Source organism: Schistocerca serialis, chromosome 6 (assembly GCF_023864345.2).
Source record: "Schistocerca serialis cubense isolate TAMUIC-IGC-003099 chromosome 6, iqSchSeri2.2, whole genome shotgun sequence".
NCBI lineage: Eukaryota > Metazoa > Arthropoda > Insecta > Orthoptera > Acrididae > Schistocerca > Schistocerca serialis.
In genome coordinates, this window is record NC_064643.1 from 135923584 (window position 1) to 135939400 (window position 15817).

Consider the following 15817-nt stretch of genomic DNA (forward strand, 5'->3'; position numbering starts at 1 on the left):
CATGTGTGAGACTCTGCACAAATGGACGACGAGAAAAGTGTAAGTACAAGTTCTTCCAAATTTCGCCACTAACTACATATAAAAGTCCGTAAGTAATTTAATATTGCGCGTTTTTTGGAAGTTGGAGTAAAGTCAACAAAATGAAGCAGAACTTCGCAAATCGAAAACTTTATGAAAAAATGGCACAATGCAAAGAAATACACACTTGAAAATGGCAATCATTTCCCGAAATGCGTCGTGCAAAACACAAATCAATCAAAATCGTGACTGGTAGAAGGAAGTTATTTATAAACAAATCCATTAGCAGTCTGCTACACGACTACGCCACACGTGGTGACCGGAGCTGGACGGTGTCAGTAGAGGTTGCAAGCAGCGTCATCTCCCCATCACAGGACTGATATCATTGTGATCGTTGGCTGGTGCACAAGAGAAACCACAGCCAAACACGCGGATGAGTCACGTGGGGCTACAAGCCCTGGGATGACGCACGGTTCCTGCGATGCGACTCGGACAGCTACAACCGGGCACGCTTCCAGTGAAATTCCTGCTGGCTTCGAGGAATGCGGCGATAGCCGCAGCACGTCCAAGGTTAGGCAGCCGGGCGCACGTGTCGCGATTTTTATCCGGTGAAAGCTCGGGGCTTGCAGTCGCACCGCTGCGCAGTGGCAGCGGTTGTTACTGGGTCTGCCGGACGAGGGAGAGGGGGAGAGAGAGAGAAAGAGAGAGACAGAGACAGAGAAGAGGCGCATATGAGAGGCCCGCGCCGGCCAGCGGGCACAATGGCGCCGTAAAGCTTTTACGGCTTGCGAATTCCTGGATTTACTCGGCGCGAGCGAATTGAGAGCGGCCGGCGCCTAGCGGTGCCAGGCAGTAGAGCACGGCGGGGCGATGCGTCCGCCGCAAGCCGAGGCAAGGTCGCGCCAGCCATGGGCAACAGCTGCCGCTCCTGCTGCTGCGCAGGTGAGCCGAGCCGTCGCAGCCAGCCAGCTACGTAATAGCTGTAGCTGGCGGCTAGGGCAGCGCTGCAAGGCCGCTACGTTTCTCTTGCCGCACCTTGCTTGTTTTGTTCATATCGTTGGCCGCGAGTGTTTGCTGAGGCTAGTGCTACGAGATCTTTAAGATGTGGATTATCGGCAATAATAACTACCTTGCGGATAGTAGTCTGAAAACCACCGAGAAATACTGTACAGGGTGATTCAAAAAGAATACCACAACTTTAAAAATGTGTATTTAATGAAAGAAACATAATACAACCTTCTGTTATACATCATTACAAAGAGTATTTAAAAAGGTTTTTTTTCACTCAAAAACAAGTTCAGAGATGTTCAATATGGCCCCCTCCAGACACTCGAGCAATATCAACCCGATACTCCAACTCGTTCCACACTCTCTGTAGCATATCAGGCGTAACAGTTTGGATAGCTGCTGTTATTTCTCGTTTCAAATCATCAATGGTGGCTGGGAGAGGTGGCCGAAACACCATATCCTTAACATACCCCCATAAGAAAAAATCGCAGGGGGTAAGATGAGGGCTTCTTGGAGGCCAGTGATGAAGTGCTCTGTCACGGGCTGCCTGGCGGCCGATCCATCGCCTCGGGTAGTTGACGTAAACTGTTTATACCAACGTTTAATACACCACCTATCAGGAGGTTTAACACCATACTTCGTTCGAAATGCACGCTGAACAACTGTCGTCGATTCACTTCTGCCGTACTCAATAACACAAAAAGCTTTCTGCTGAACGGTCGCCATCTTAGCATCAACTGATGCTGACGCCTAGTCAACAGCGCCTCAAGCGAACAAATGTACAACTAAATGAAACTTTATAGCTCCCTTAATTCGCCGACAGATAGTGCTTAGCTCTGCCTTTTGTCGTTGCAGAGTTTTAAATTCCTAAAGTTGTGGTATTCTTTTTGAATCACCCTGTATATTGCAGAGATTTTTTTATTATTATTATTAATTTGCGCAGGGGGACAAAAAAGAAGAGTTAGCAGACTATGCCGTCATCTTCAGGTCTTAAAATCTCTTGTTATGAAACATGTTCATCTTACGCTGACCTCACGCACAAGACGTCGAGTGGAGGGGTTTGAGGTCAGCGTGAAATGAACGTGTTTTATAACAAACGATTTTAAGACCTGAAGATGACGACGTAGTCTTTTGAATCCGGTTGCCTTAAATTAACAAAAAAAAATTATGCGATCTTGGCTGTTGAATGGTTTACAACAGTGAAATACGTCACCCTTCAGTTCTCTGAAAATTAGAAAATTCACTCAAAAACAAGAGTACCCTTAGCCCACTATGCCTACACCGAAATTGAGTTATTCTGGTAAAGCCAACCGGTACCTTCACTGGTTCCTTATGTAATAGGCACGGATTCGTCGCTACTTCATGACTCGACTATTCTGTCTCTTCTTATCTCTAATGCTTCACACTGGAAGATGCTGTATGGTTTAATCTCTTTCACCACATAGTCTACACGCAGGGGCTTCTTTCGCTACACCTATCGCGTGTAGGTGTTTCATAAAATTTCCATGGTCTGTCATTAACGCCACCACGAATTTAGTTTGTCTCCTGTTCAAGTCCAGGATTACGGAACTTCTTTTGAAACATGGCTTTGGCGCCATTGGCTTGTAATTTTTTCGTTTTTGGGTCATAGTCCAATATTCTATGTGCTGCCCCCTAATCGAGCTAAGTACTTTTGATTTTACCATCGCCTTGGTCATTGTTAGAAGAGGTTCCTGTCCAAATGGTTCAAATGGCTCTGAGCACTATGGGACTCAACTGCTGAGGTCATTAGTCCCCTAGAACTTAGAACTAGTTAAACCTAACTAACCTAAGGACATCACAAACATCCATGCCCGAGGCAGGATTCGAACCTGCGACCGTAGCGGTCTTGCGGTTCCAGACTGCAGCGCCTTTAACCGCACGGCCACTTCGGCCGGCGTTCCTGTCCAACAAATGTAGTCGTCACACCTGTCTTGGCCAGTCTGTCAGCTGTATCAGTTCGTCGTAAGAATAAACCTGATGTAAACAAACACAGGTGTTGTTACGCTCTTTGAAGTAGTCCCACTCATGTATTAGATATCTTGTTACTAAGTAATATTCTAATGTATTAACAGCAATCAAAGTTTTTCTTAATCACGCTTTAGCTATGTTGTTTTTATTTCAAAAATCGTGTACAGTCTCTGTACTGTTGTGCCCTGATTGTCGCGCTGTTAATACGCGGTATGAAAATGGCTGAGACTGCTTCCTGCTCTCAAGTAAAACATGCATGTGGAACACGGTTACACAGGGCCAAGAAATTGGTTGTACTTATTGTTTTTCGTGAATTTACAGAAAAATCGACTTTGAATTTTTCCCAGGGAGTGTATTTGATACAGTTGATATAAAAATACACGCTGGATGTATGGCGGAATCAATAGTGTAGTAGCTGAGTAATCGGCTGAAATTCATGGAACGCTGGTTCAAGTCTCGCCTTGCTTATCCCTTTCTTCGTTCAATTTGAAATACTTATATCTCGTATTTCTAAAATTCATCATCATTTTTTATGAATGATGCACGTTTTCTTGTTTCTATTTACAAACTGCGCTCGGAATTCCTGTTTTCATTTCAAATATAAATTCTTAATTATCGATGTTTTATGGAAGATTGCTAATGAAGGTTGCTTAAATTAAGAAAACGTAACAATTTAATTTTTTAGGACGAACATGAAAAACCAAATACTCATCTTTGGACTGTATCCATTGTTTTATAGCACAGTTGCAGTTTCACACGAACCAGAGTGATACAGTAGGTGTCGTAGAAACATGAAAAACAGCCACTTTCAAGGAGCACCCCACACAAATGATGCATTTTTACGTTCGCCACTGTACAGTTACAATGTGAACCCAACAGAACTGATCTGGAGCCGAGTTATTATCGCGAGAAATAACAAGACGGTTGAGCTGTCAGATGTACCGGAACTAACGCATGCAGCTTTTTCACATGTCACTGTCAAACACTGGTGGAGGGGGGAATAGAACGGCAATTCATAAAAGAAGAGGAGAAAATGCGGTGCACCGAGCGAGGTGGCGCAGTGGTTAGACACTGGACTCGCATTCGGGAGGACGACGGTTCAATCCCGCGTCTGGCTATCCTGATTGAGGTTTTCCGTGATTTCCCTAAATCACTCCAGGCAAATGCCGGGATGGTTCCTCTGAAAGGGCACGGCCGACTTCCTTCCCCACCCTTCCCTAATCCGATGAGAACGATGACCACGCTGTCTGGTCTCCTTCCCCAAACAATCAACCACCCATACCAGCCAAACCAAAATGCGGTGCCTTGATGGCTTCGTGTATTCTGTTGTTGATCGACTCGTTATCAGCGTAACAGATGACAGTCCCAGAACTGAATGTATTTCTCGTATTCGTATAAGGAAACAGCTAAAAGTTTACCAGGCAGCTGTCTGTAATTAGTGGCTTCAGTATTCAAGAATACGGCGTAATCCCTGCAGTATGCTTTTGCGTCACACATAGCTCACTCTGAAAAATTACCCTGTGTTTAATTTAGCCGGCCGTTGTGGCCGAGCGGTTCTAGGCGCTTCAGTCTGGAACCGCGCTGCTGCTACGGTTCGAATCCTACCTGCGTATGGATGTGTGTGATGTCCTTAGGTTAGTTACGTTTAAGTAGTTCTAAGTCGTGGGGACTGATGACCTCAGATGTTAAGTCCCATAGTGCTGAGAGCCATTTTTGTGTTTAATTTAGGAATTTTCATCACTCTTGTTTGTAATTATACTATGTTAGGTGAGAACGAGAGCATTTTATGCTTTCCGTCTGGTCACCTAAGAAGCTTGCGACAGTGGTGTTTTGCCGGATATTATTTAATTCCCTTTCAAAATTAGGTGACATTCGAAGCTATATAGTTTCTTTGTTCGTCTCATTTGACGTCTGAACTGCAATTGCTCACGTCATTGCAAGTTAGTTGCACCAGCTGTCTGGCCAGTGCTGTCGAAGTTAAATGCACCGTAAAGCTGTTGTCCCGCATTATCGCTCAGCCTATGTGCGTGTAACAGCATAAAACATATCCTTACGATCGTACTTGACTTTGCTGGGCACAGCTTGGCTTCCGCTCACGTGAAACGAAATCCAATGGGATTCAACAAACGCGGAAGAATACATTGGGCAATGTTCACATCAGGTTAGTACTTATGATTAACACAGTATAGTCCATTGCCATTAATTCCTGAGTGACCAGGGATCCACAGCAGATTTAACTTTCGTCTCCCAAGGGCTTCGTGATATTCTGCGACCATCTTTGATTTCGTTGCTGGAGCTGGTAGAGATTTTCAGATTGCTTGGCTGTGTAAGTAAATGTAGACGCTACAGTCCTTATAGCGCGTACGCAAATTCTCCTCCCCGTACATTTACTTCCGCCTAGAATACTGTGGCCATCTTCCCTCGATATATTGCTCTCTGTAGTCCAGGCTGCACCCGTATATCGCGGCCCCAGCGCCGTCATCTGTCTTCGACTTGTGTGCAAACCATACTGTGTCTCTTGAATGGTGTCGTGGTTCGTTCTTCACTGCTCCCTTCTTCCAGTTCTTACACTGTAAGGTTTATTGCAGAAGGTGGAAGCTACTGTATCACCAGCCGGCATTTCCCAGACCATTCCCATATTTAGCACACTCATTATATTAGTGCAAGATTCTGGATATTCTAGAGCTATCCAGTTATTTCCAGTTTTTAGCTTGTACGCCCCTGTCGCTGCATCCACTGGAACCCAAAGGTGCAGTGGGTGCGTGTCCAGCATCGCCTCCATACCAGCAGTGAGAGTGCTGTTAATTGCGCCTGTTATAGCTCAGCAGGCTAGTCTCTGCATCTCGTCAAGCTTCTTACAAGGTAACCTCCCCATCGCACCCCCCTCAGATTTAGTTATAAGTTGGCACAGTGGATAGGCCTTGATAAACTGAACACAGATCAATTGAGAAAGCAGGAAGAAGTTGTGTGGAACTGTCAAAAAATAAGCACAATATACAAACTGAGTAGTCCATGGGTCGCATAGGCAACATCATGGACAAAGTCATCTCAGGAGCGTCGTGGTCCCGTGGTAGCGTGAGCAGCTGCTGTACGAGAGGTCGTTCAGCAGCTGCTCACGCTACCACGGGACCACGACGCTCCTGATATGACTTTGTCCATGATGTTGCCTATGCGACCCGTGGACTACTCAGTTTGTATATTGTGCTTATTTTTTCACAGTTCCACACAACTTCTTCCTTTTTTCTCAATTGATCTGTGTTCAGTTTATCAAGGCCTATCCACTGTGCCAACTTATAACTAGATCTGAGGGGCTGCGATGGGGAGGTTCCCTTGTTAGCAACCACCTTCTGCTCTACTTTTCTTTACTTTTACTGTAACTGCTGTGTTGACAGAAGAGCCAACACCGTGTTGCTAGAGGAGGCCGAAATGCACGCGTTTAACCTCACGTAGACTGGCGTGAGGTCTGGAACAAGGTAAAGTAATTGTAGTAGCCAAAAATAGTACATAGCTTCTGGAATACTTAACTTTAATCCATAATTGGAGAACATCGCTCTTGTTGATACATTAATAACAATCTCAATATAAACTGGTAATGGCGCCTTGCTAGGTCGTAGCAAATGACGTAGCTGAAGGCTATGCCAACTATCGTCTCGGCAAATGAGAGCGTAGTTGTCAGTGAACCTTTCCTTGCAAAGTCGGCTGTACAACTGGGGCGAGTGCTAGGACGTCTCTCTAGACCTGCCGTGTGGCGGCGCTCGGTCTGCAATCACTGACAGTGGCGACACGCGGGTCCGACGTATACCACCGGACCGCGGCCGATTTAAAGGCTACCACCTAGCAAGTGTGGCGTCTGGCAGTGACACCACAGTAACCCCATTATTTATGTGGGGGTCCATGGTAGTTTCGGATCCAGGATTACCTTTACGTACTCCACTTCGTCTCTCTGCTGGTACAGTTTCGTCGGGAAGCCTGAGGTTGCAGTACGTGTGCCAGTTAGTATGGCTTCTTCCCGTTCCACTCACGTATGGAACGCTTGAAGAATGTGTAAACGCCCCTGCGCGCGCTGTACTTAGTTTAATCTTGTCTTCCCGATTCCTATGGGTGCGTTATGTATGTGGTTGTACAATATTCCTACATTCCTCAATAAAACCAGGTTCTTGGAACATTGTAATTGCGCAGTCGAGGGACGATTTGGATCACCTTCAAGTGTGTGCGAGATCACTTTTTCAAGTATGCTCTTTGCTCACAAAAATCTATGACCATTCGGGCTGGCTGCCCTTCTTCACATACATCGAATACTTCCTTTCAGTTCTATTTCGCGCTGGTCCTACACTCTTGACTAATATTCTGGGGTAGGTCGGACGAGTGTCTTGTAAACAAACTCCTTTGTAGATTGATTGCATTTTCATAGTATTCTACCAATGAACTCCTTTTACCCACAGCTGAGTCTACGTGATCATTCCATTCCATATCCCTACATAGTGTAACACCTAGCTATTTCTACGAGTTGACAGATCTTAATTCTGACTGATATCTGATTTATATCGTTGTCGTAGGAGACTTCGATTTTTTCGTTTTCTGTAGGACTCAATTTTACATTTCTGAACAGTTAAAGCTAGCTTAACGTCTTTGCACCATGTTTAAATATTATGGACATTAGCTGAATATTTGTGGAACATTTTCACACAGTACTTCGTTATACACAACTACATCGTCTGTGGAAAGTGCGGGATACACGCTGGTTGGCACAGAGGAAGTGATTCTCTTCGCGATACCTTATTAGGCTATGTCTGCGTATGTTCACAGTTGGTGGTTTTGTGGTTTAAAGTTAAAAAACTGTGTCGGGGTTACCATTTTCTTCTATTTGCATTACATTCGATGGATGATGATAATAATAACAATTATTACCCATTTGTGATAGAATGTTGCTATATTGACTTCAATGTACAGTGTCCTGGGGAGGGTAGATGGGAAGTAAAGCTCTTTCTCCCGCTTTTCCGAACAATTGCACGTGTCCTTTTTCCATAGTGTCAGCAGACTTCCGGTTCATTCCTGCTTCGTTTGGAGTATAACAGGTCGCTTACCCATTTACGGAAAGCTACTACAAATGTACCTGAACGCTCTTACAGAATATTCTTTCCACTGAAATCTTTGCTTCACGGTCTGACTCCTGTTTGTGTATCATATACGTAAGAAAAAATGTTTGGTAAGTGTACAACTCGTAAATACATTTACAAGTACAAGAACAATGCTTATTACGTTGACAAGTGAAGAAACTTAACGAGTTTTAACGGTGTGGTGAATTAACATACATTAAATAAATCAGCTAAATAGTTGCAGTATGTGAAGACAACTTGTAACATGACGTTTCACTTTACAGTGTTGTGAGAACGTTCTGCAGGTAAATTCACAAAACCTGTTTCAATAATTACGACAGAAAGACGTAACTTACGGAACGTTTCAAGAGGATCGCACGCTTTGTCGTGTTAAACTATGGTCATCATTGGCCTTTACGTTTTCAGTCTATGGAATGTACGCGTAAATTAAGAGATCTGACCTCATCCAATAAAACTTTTCGCGAGGGGGTATGCAGTCAAAGTTCCGGCGTACTGTCTGCGGTTAAACGACCTACGGACGCCGTTGTCGATGTACACTCATGCTCATAAATTAAGGATAATGATGATACACGGTGAAACAACGCTCTGGTGGGCGGTTTGCGGATTTAAATTACCTCGGGGTATGCCCATGCGGTATATTTGACCTGCGGTCGTTGCACGGTGGCGCTGGTAGCAGTCCAGACATGCAGAGCTGTTGGTGCATGTCACAGTACGGTGCAGCGAGTAAGTATGCAGACGTGCTAATGGTGACTATATGTTGAAAATAGCTCAAAGAACACACATTGATGACGTTATGAGGGGTAGAAAACTAGGGCGACTGGAGGCTGGTCAAACACAGCAGGTCGTAGCACGGGCCCTCCGTGTGCCACAAAGTGTGATCTCAAGATTATGGCAACGATTCCAGCAGACAGGAAACGTCTCAAGGCGCTACAGTACGGGACTTCCACAGTGTAAAACACCACAGGGAGACCGATATCTCACATCAGTGCCCGCAGACGGCCACGGAGTACTGCAAGTAGCCATACTCGGGACCTTACCGCAGCCACTGGAACAGTTGTCTCCAGACACACAGTCGACAGACGACTGAACAGACACGGTTTATTCGTCCAGAGACCTGCAAGGTGCATTCCACTGACCCCTGGTCACAGGAGAGCCCGTAACGCCTGGTGTGAAGAACACAGTAGATGGTCATTGGAACAATGGTCCAAGGTTATGTTGACAGATGAGTCCAGGTATAATCTGAACAGTGATTCTCGCCGGGTTTTCATCTGGCGTGAACCAGGAACCAGATACCAACCCGTTAATGTCCTTGAAACGGACTGGTATGGAGGTCGTGATTTGATGGGTGGGATTATGATTGGTGCACGTACACCTGTGCATGTCTTTGACAGAGAAACTGTAACAGGTCAGATGTATCGGGACGTCATTGTGTACCAGTATATCAACCTTTCAGGGGTGCAGTGGGTCCCACCTTCCTCCTGATGGATGATAACGCACGGCCCCACCGAGCTGCCATCGTGGAGGAGTACCTTGAAACGAAGATATTTATTTATTTATTGTTCCGTGGGACCACATTAAGGAGAAGTCTCCATGGTCATGGAGCGAGTCAGTACATGAAATTACAACACGATTGTAGAAACAGATCAAATGAAATATAAGAAACATATTCAGTTGTAGATTGTAGAAACAGATAAAATGAAATATAAGAAACATATTCAGGCGACACGTTGTTAGTTTAAATAAAGAAAATCAAGAATGTAACACTGGAATTTGCTTAATTTTTTAGCTCTTCCAGGAGCTCCTCGACAGAGTAGAAGGAGTGAGCCTTGAGGAAACTCTTCAGTTTGGACTTAAAAGCGTTTGGGATACTGCTAAGATTTTTGAGTTCTTATGGTAGCTTATTGAAAATGGATGCAGCAGAATACTGCACTCCTTTCTGCACAAAAGTCAAGGAAGTGCATTCCACATGCAGATTTGATTTCTGTCTAGTTTTAACTGAGTGAAAGTTGCTAACTCTTGGGAATAAGCTAATATTGCTAACAACAAACGACATTAAAGAAAATATATACTGTGAGGGCAATGTCAAAATTCCCAGACTATTGAATAGGGGTCGACAAGAGGTTTTCGAACTTACTCCACACATACCTCGAAGAGCCCGTTTTTGAGCCAAAAATACCCTTTTTGAATCTGAAGAATTACCCCAAAAAATAATACCATATGACATAAGCGTATGAAAATATGCGAAGTAGACTACTTTTCGTGTTGAAATGTTACTTATTTCAGATACTGTTCTAATGGTAAATAAAGCGGCATTTAGTTTCTGAACAAGATCCTGAACATGGGCTTTCCACAACAGCTTACTATCTATCCGTACGCCTAGGAACTTGAACCGTTCCGTCTCGCTTATAACATGCCCATTCTGTCTGATTAAAATATCAATTCTTGTTGAATTGTGAGTTAGAAACTGTAAAAACTGAGTCTTACTGTGATTTAGCATCAAATTATTTTCCACAAGCCACGAACTTATTTCATGAACTACATTATTTGATGATGTTTCAATATTACACACAAGATCCTTCACTACCAAGCTGGTGTCATCAGCAAACAGAAATATTTTTGAACCACCTGTAATACTAGAAGGCATATCATTTATATAAATAAGAAACAGCAGTGGCCCCAGCACCGACCCTTGGGGAACGCCCCATTTAACAGTGCCCCATTGGGACTGAACATCATTACCACTCTCAATATTGCGGAGAATTGCCTTCTGCTTTCTGTTCTTAAAGTAAGAGGCGAACCAATTGTAAGCTACTCCCCTTACTCCATAATGGTCCAACTTCTGTAGTAATATTATGAGGAGAATGGAGTGGCGTGCCTGTTCTCCAGCTCTGAATCCCTTCGAGCACGTCTGGGATGCTCTCGGTCGACGCCTTCAAACCCCTAGGACACTTCAGGATCTCACAGGCACTCTCACCTGCTCGACCACCTGATCCAGAGTATGCCAACCCGTTGTGCGGCCTGTGTACGTGTGGATGGTGATCATATCCCATATTGATGTCGGGTTACATGCGCAGGAAACAGTGGCGTTTTGTAGCACATGTGTTCACCAGTACCGTGGACTTACAGTTCTGTGTCGTGTGTGTTCCCTATGTGCCTATGCTATTAGCGCCAGTTTTGTGTAGTGCCACGTTGTGTGGCACCACACTCTGCAATTATCCTTAATTTATGAGTATGAGGGTAGATTAAATGAGCTGCATATATGGTGCAGTTGCGGATCTCATTTCTGCTATCCGCGCATACCTCTAACCGGGGACAGGTGAAATGGGAGCGGAGGAGGATTAGTGTTTTGCATGCCATCTGCGCCGAATGGCTTAAAAACTGAACTCGGTGCCAGGTTGCACAAGGGTGAGGAATGATTGTAACGCTACATCTTCAAATTAAGCTGCTATCAAGTTTTAAAAAATCATTACCGAAAGCTGTTAATTATTATGTACTTATATTTGAATATTTTATAGTCGTTGCCGAGGCGACCGAAAGATGATGGTAACGTAATGATGTTGCTCTGGATATTTGCGGCTCATTTAATGTTCGTATTACTAAGGTACGAATTATTGTCAAGAGGGGCTGTCTGTATAGTCCACACCGTAATTCCTGCTGTGGTAACCAGTAAAGATAACAAAACTTCCTTCAGTTAGCAATAACTTATCTTGCTCAGTCGTCATTGTCGAACTGGCCTAAGGCTGCTGCTAAATGATCTCGATGTTGACGAACTGTTAAGCAACACATGTTCCGTAGACAGAGCTGCGCAGATTCAGTGTGTATAAACAACTTCATCTTGGGATCATCAAAATCTATTTTAATTTATATCTGTGGACAGACATCAAGTTTCGACCAATCGACTGCCTTCAACTCGTGGCCTAACACTATCAAGTTCGAGGAAGATAACTTGATATCAAATACATAACTGTTTTCAGTTGCAGAATCTGTCGCATACACGTAGGTCTATTATCTTATAGACTATTCACCAGTCGCCAATGCCGAAATCGACAGTTTATTATAGTGTTAACCGTTCTGTCTGGCCAAAGTCGTGGCATAAACAGAGATGTAGTATTAACAGTATTAATACGTGACTTAAAGAAGGTCGCCTGACCGACGCTGGTTGTCTGTGAATAAATACGTAGGGTGTCCATAATTAAAATTTCAGTTTCAAAACGCTGTAGATAGGGAACCACTGCTCAGAATGATGTCAAATTTGAACAGCATGTTATTGACGCAGGGGGAAAGGGCATAGGAAAAAAATAGAAAATTTGACCAAGAGATGGCGCTGTAAGCGTCAGAATACGCATACCAACAGACGTGGGGTACAGGGCTCCTTCTGAGTTCGCGTCCAAGACGCACATCGTAACTATATACGAGGTGCATTCAAGTTCTAAGGCCTCCGATTTTTTTTCTAATTGACTACTCACCCGAAATCGATGAAACTGGCGTTACTTCTCGACGTAATCGCCCTGCAGACGTACACATTTTTCACAACGCTGACGCCATGATTCCATGGCACCGGCGAAGGCATCTTTAGGAGTCTGTTTTGACCACTGGAAAATCGCTGAGGCAATAGCAGCACGGCTGGTGAATGTGCGGCCACGGAGAGTGTCTTTCATTGTTGGAAAAAGCCAAAAGTCACTAGCAGCCAGGTCAGGTGAGTAGGGAGCATGAGGAATCACTTCAAAGTTATCACGAAGAAACTGTTGCGTAACGTTAGCTCGATGTGCGAGTGCGTTTCCTTGCTGAAACAGCACATGCGCAGCCCTTCCCGGACGTTTTTGTTGCAGTGCCGGAAGGAATTTGTTCTTCACAACATTTTCATAGGATGCACCTGTTACCATAGTGCCCTTTGGAACGCAATGGGTAAGGATTACGCCCTCGCTGTCACAGAACATGGACGCCATCAGTTTTTCAGCACTGACGGTTACCCGAAATTTTTTTGGTGGCGGTGAATCTGTGTGCTTCCATTGAGCTAACTGGCGCTTTGTTTCTGGATTGAAAAATGGCATCCACGTCTCATCCATTGTCACAACCGACGAAAAGAAAGTCCCATTCATGCTGTGGTTGCACGTCAACATTGCTTGGCAACATGCTACACGGGCAGCCATGTGGTCATCTGTCAGCATTCGTGGCACCCACCTGGATGACACTTTTCGCATTTTCAGGTCGTCATGCAGGATTGTGTGCACAGAACCCACAGAAATGCCAACTCTGGAGGCGATCTGTTCAACAGTCATTCGGCGATCCCCCAAAACAATTCTCTCCACTTTCTCGATCATGTCGTCAGACCAACTTGTGCGAGCCCGAGGTTGTTTCGGTTTGTTGTCACACGATGTTCTGCCTTCATTAAACTGTCGCACCCACGAACGCACTTTCGACACATCCATAACTCCATCACCACATGTCTCCATCAACTGTCGATGAATTTCAATTGGTTTCACACCACGCAAATTCAGAAAACGAATGATTGCACGCTGTTCAAGTAAGGAAAACGTCGCCATTTTAAGTATTTAAAAGAGTTCTCATTCTCGCCGTTGGCGGTAAAATTCCATCTGCCGTACGGTGCTGCCATCTCTGGGACGTATTGACAATGAACGCGGCCTCATTTTAAAACAATGCGTATGTTTCTATCTCTTTCCAGTCTGGAGAAAAAAATCAGAGGCCTTAGAACTTGAATGCACCTCGTACTTATATGGATATCTATATTATAGTTCTGGCAGTACCGGCCATGACCTTCTTCTACTGTGCGGATGCACACATATTCCCTGAACTATTATGGGACTTGGTAATAGTGTCTTTCACGAGTAATGAGTGTGTTGGGGTGGGAAACTACGAATGTAGTGTGTGGACATACAAGGTGAGAATGTGGATCTCGCGGGAGGCGTGCGCGAAATAGTCCCTGCAGTCGCACTATCCCCTGTGCCCTCGGTGGCTCAGATGGATAGAGCGTCTGCCATGTAAGCAGGAGATCCCGGGTTCGAGTCCCGGTCGGGACACACATTTTCACCCGTCCCCGTTGATCTATATCAACGCCCGTCAGCAATTGACGGTATAAATATAATTCTAATTTCGCATCGTAACTGTCTCCATGAAGGATGCGCGCTGCTGGTGAAGCTCTTTTATAACAACGGCAGTTCTGCGCCATTAGCCTTGCAGGAGCTGCGGGCACTCAAGAATATGAATGCAGGCACTGGTCCGATGTCTGCTAAAGGTCTGGAGAAAATAATTACAAAATTCGAAAAGACAGGTTCTTTTGAAGTGCAATGTGGCAGAGGGAGGAAAGCAGTTGATTCGACATCTGTCGAGCAAGTGGCCACAGCAATGTACGAAGGGTCGAGCGTTGGTGTGCGAATATGCAGTGCACGGGAACTGCCCCCATGTTGGACGTGTCTGCGAGTACGGTGCATAAAATGATACGAAACATCTCCCATTGCTACCCATACAAAATCACCCATGTTCAGGAGCTGCTTCCTGCTGACCCGCCAACAAGACAAACGTTCGCTCCGGAATTTATCGCTCGCGTGTAATTGGACATTGAATAGTCATGGAACTTTCTGTGCACAGGCGAATCCAATTTCTGTCTCCAAGGACATGTCAGTACGCAGAACTGTAAAATATGGGCAACGGAAAATCCGCGCGTACATCAACCGATACCACCATTCCGCAGAGATGACTGTGTGATGCGGATTGACGGCATCGTTTGTGGTAGGGCCGTATTTTTTCGAGGAGTTGAGTTATGCGTGTCGTGTTAGCTGCAGCGTCACTGGTAAACACTATCAGAGCCTTTTGCGCACCAGCGTCATAACAACCCTTCAGCAGCATGGATGTGAGGGCAGGATCATTTTTATGCAAGATGGCGCTCCTCCGCTCAAATGGTTTAAATGGCTCTGAGCACTATTGGACTTAACTTCTGAGGTCATCAGTCTCCTAGAACTTATAACTACTTAAATCTAACTAACCTAAGGACATCACACACATCCTTTCCTCCACTCATTGGACAGCCAGTGAAGCGCCTGCTGCAGAGGCATTTCGGAAATGCTAGAATTGTCATCCGTCATTTCTCTAAAACCTTTCATTCCACCTGATCTTAGTCCGACTTCTGGCTGTGGGATGATCCGAAAGATGTTGTTTCCAGCGCTCTAAGTGTTGTGGGTTGGCAGGAGAGCCAACACCGGTATACTAGAGGAAGCCGAAAGGCACGCGTTTTAGCTCACGCAGGCTGGCGTGAGGTCTGGAACAGGACAAGGAAATTATACTTTAGAAAAACGGACGTAGCTGGTGGAATACTTAACTTTAATCCATTAATGATGAGCGTCGCTCTTGACGGTACATGATTACAGTATCAATAGTAACTGGTAATGGCGCCTTGCTAGGACGTAGCAAATGACGTAGCTGAAGGCTGTGCTAACTATCGTCTCGGCAAATGAGAGCGTATTTTGTCAGTGAACCATAGCTAGCAAAGTCGGTTGTACAACTGGGGCGAGTGCTAGGAAGTCTCTCTAGACCTGCCGTGTGGCGGCGCTCGGTCTGCAATCACTGATAGTGGCAACATGCGGGTCCGACGTATACTAACGGACCGCGGCCGACTTAAAGGCTACCACCTAGCAAGTGTGGTGTCTGGCGGTGACACCACACTAAGAACA

At 45.0% G+C, this 15817-nt stretch overlaps 1 protein-coding gene and 1 non-coding gene across 2 annotated transcripts in view; both read left to right on the top strand.

Annotated features, from left to right (window-relative positions):
• LOC126485103 (breast cancer anti-estrogen resistance protein 3 homolog) overlaps window positions 1-15817 on the top strand; it is a 1126433-nt gene that overhangs the window by 326180 nt on the left and 784436 nt on the right. The gene's annotated exons all lie outside the window — the stretch shown is intronic.
• On the top strand, window positions 14096-14170 carry Trnat-ugu (transfer RNA threonine (anticodon UGU)). Its single transcript has one exon. It is a non-coding gene; the product is annotated as a tRNA-Thr (tRNA).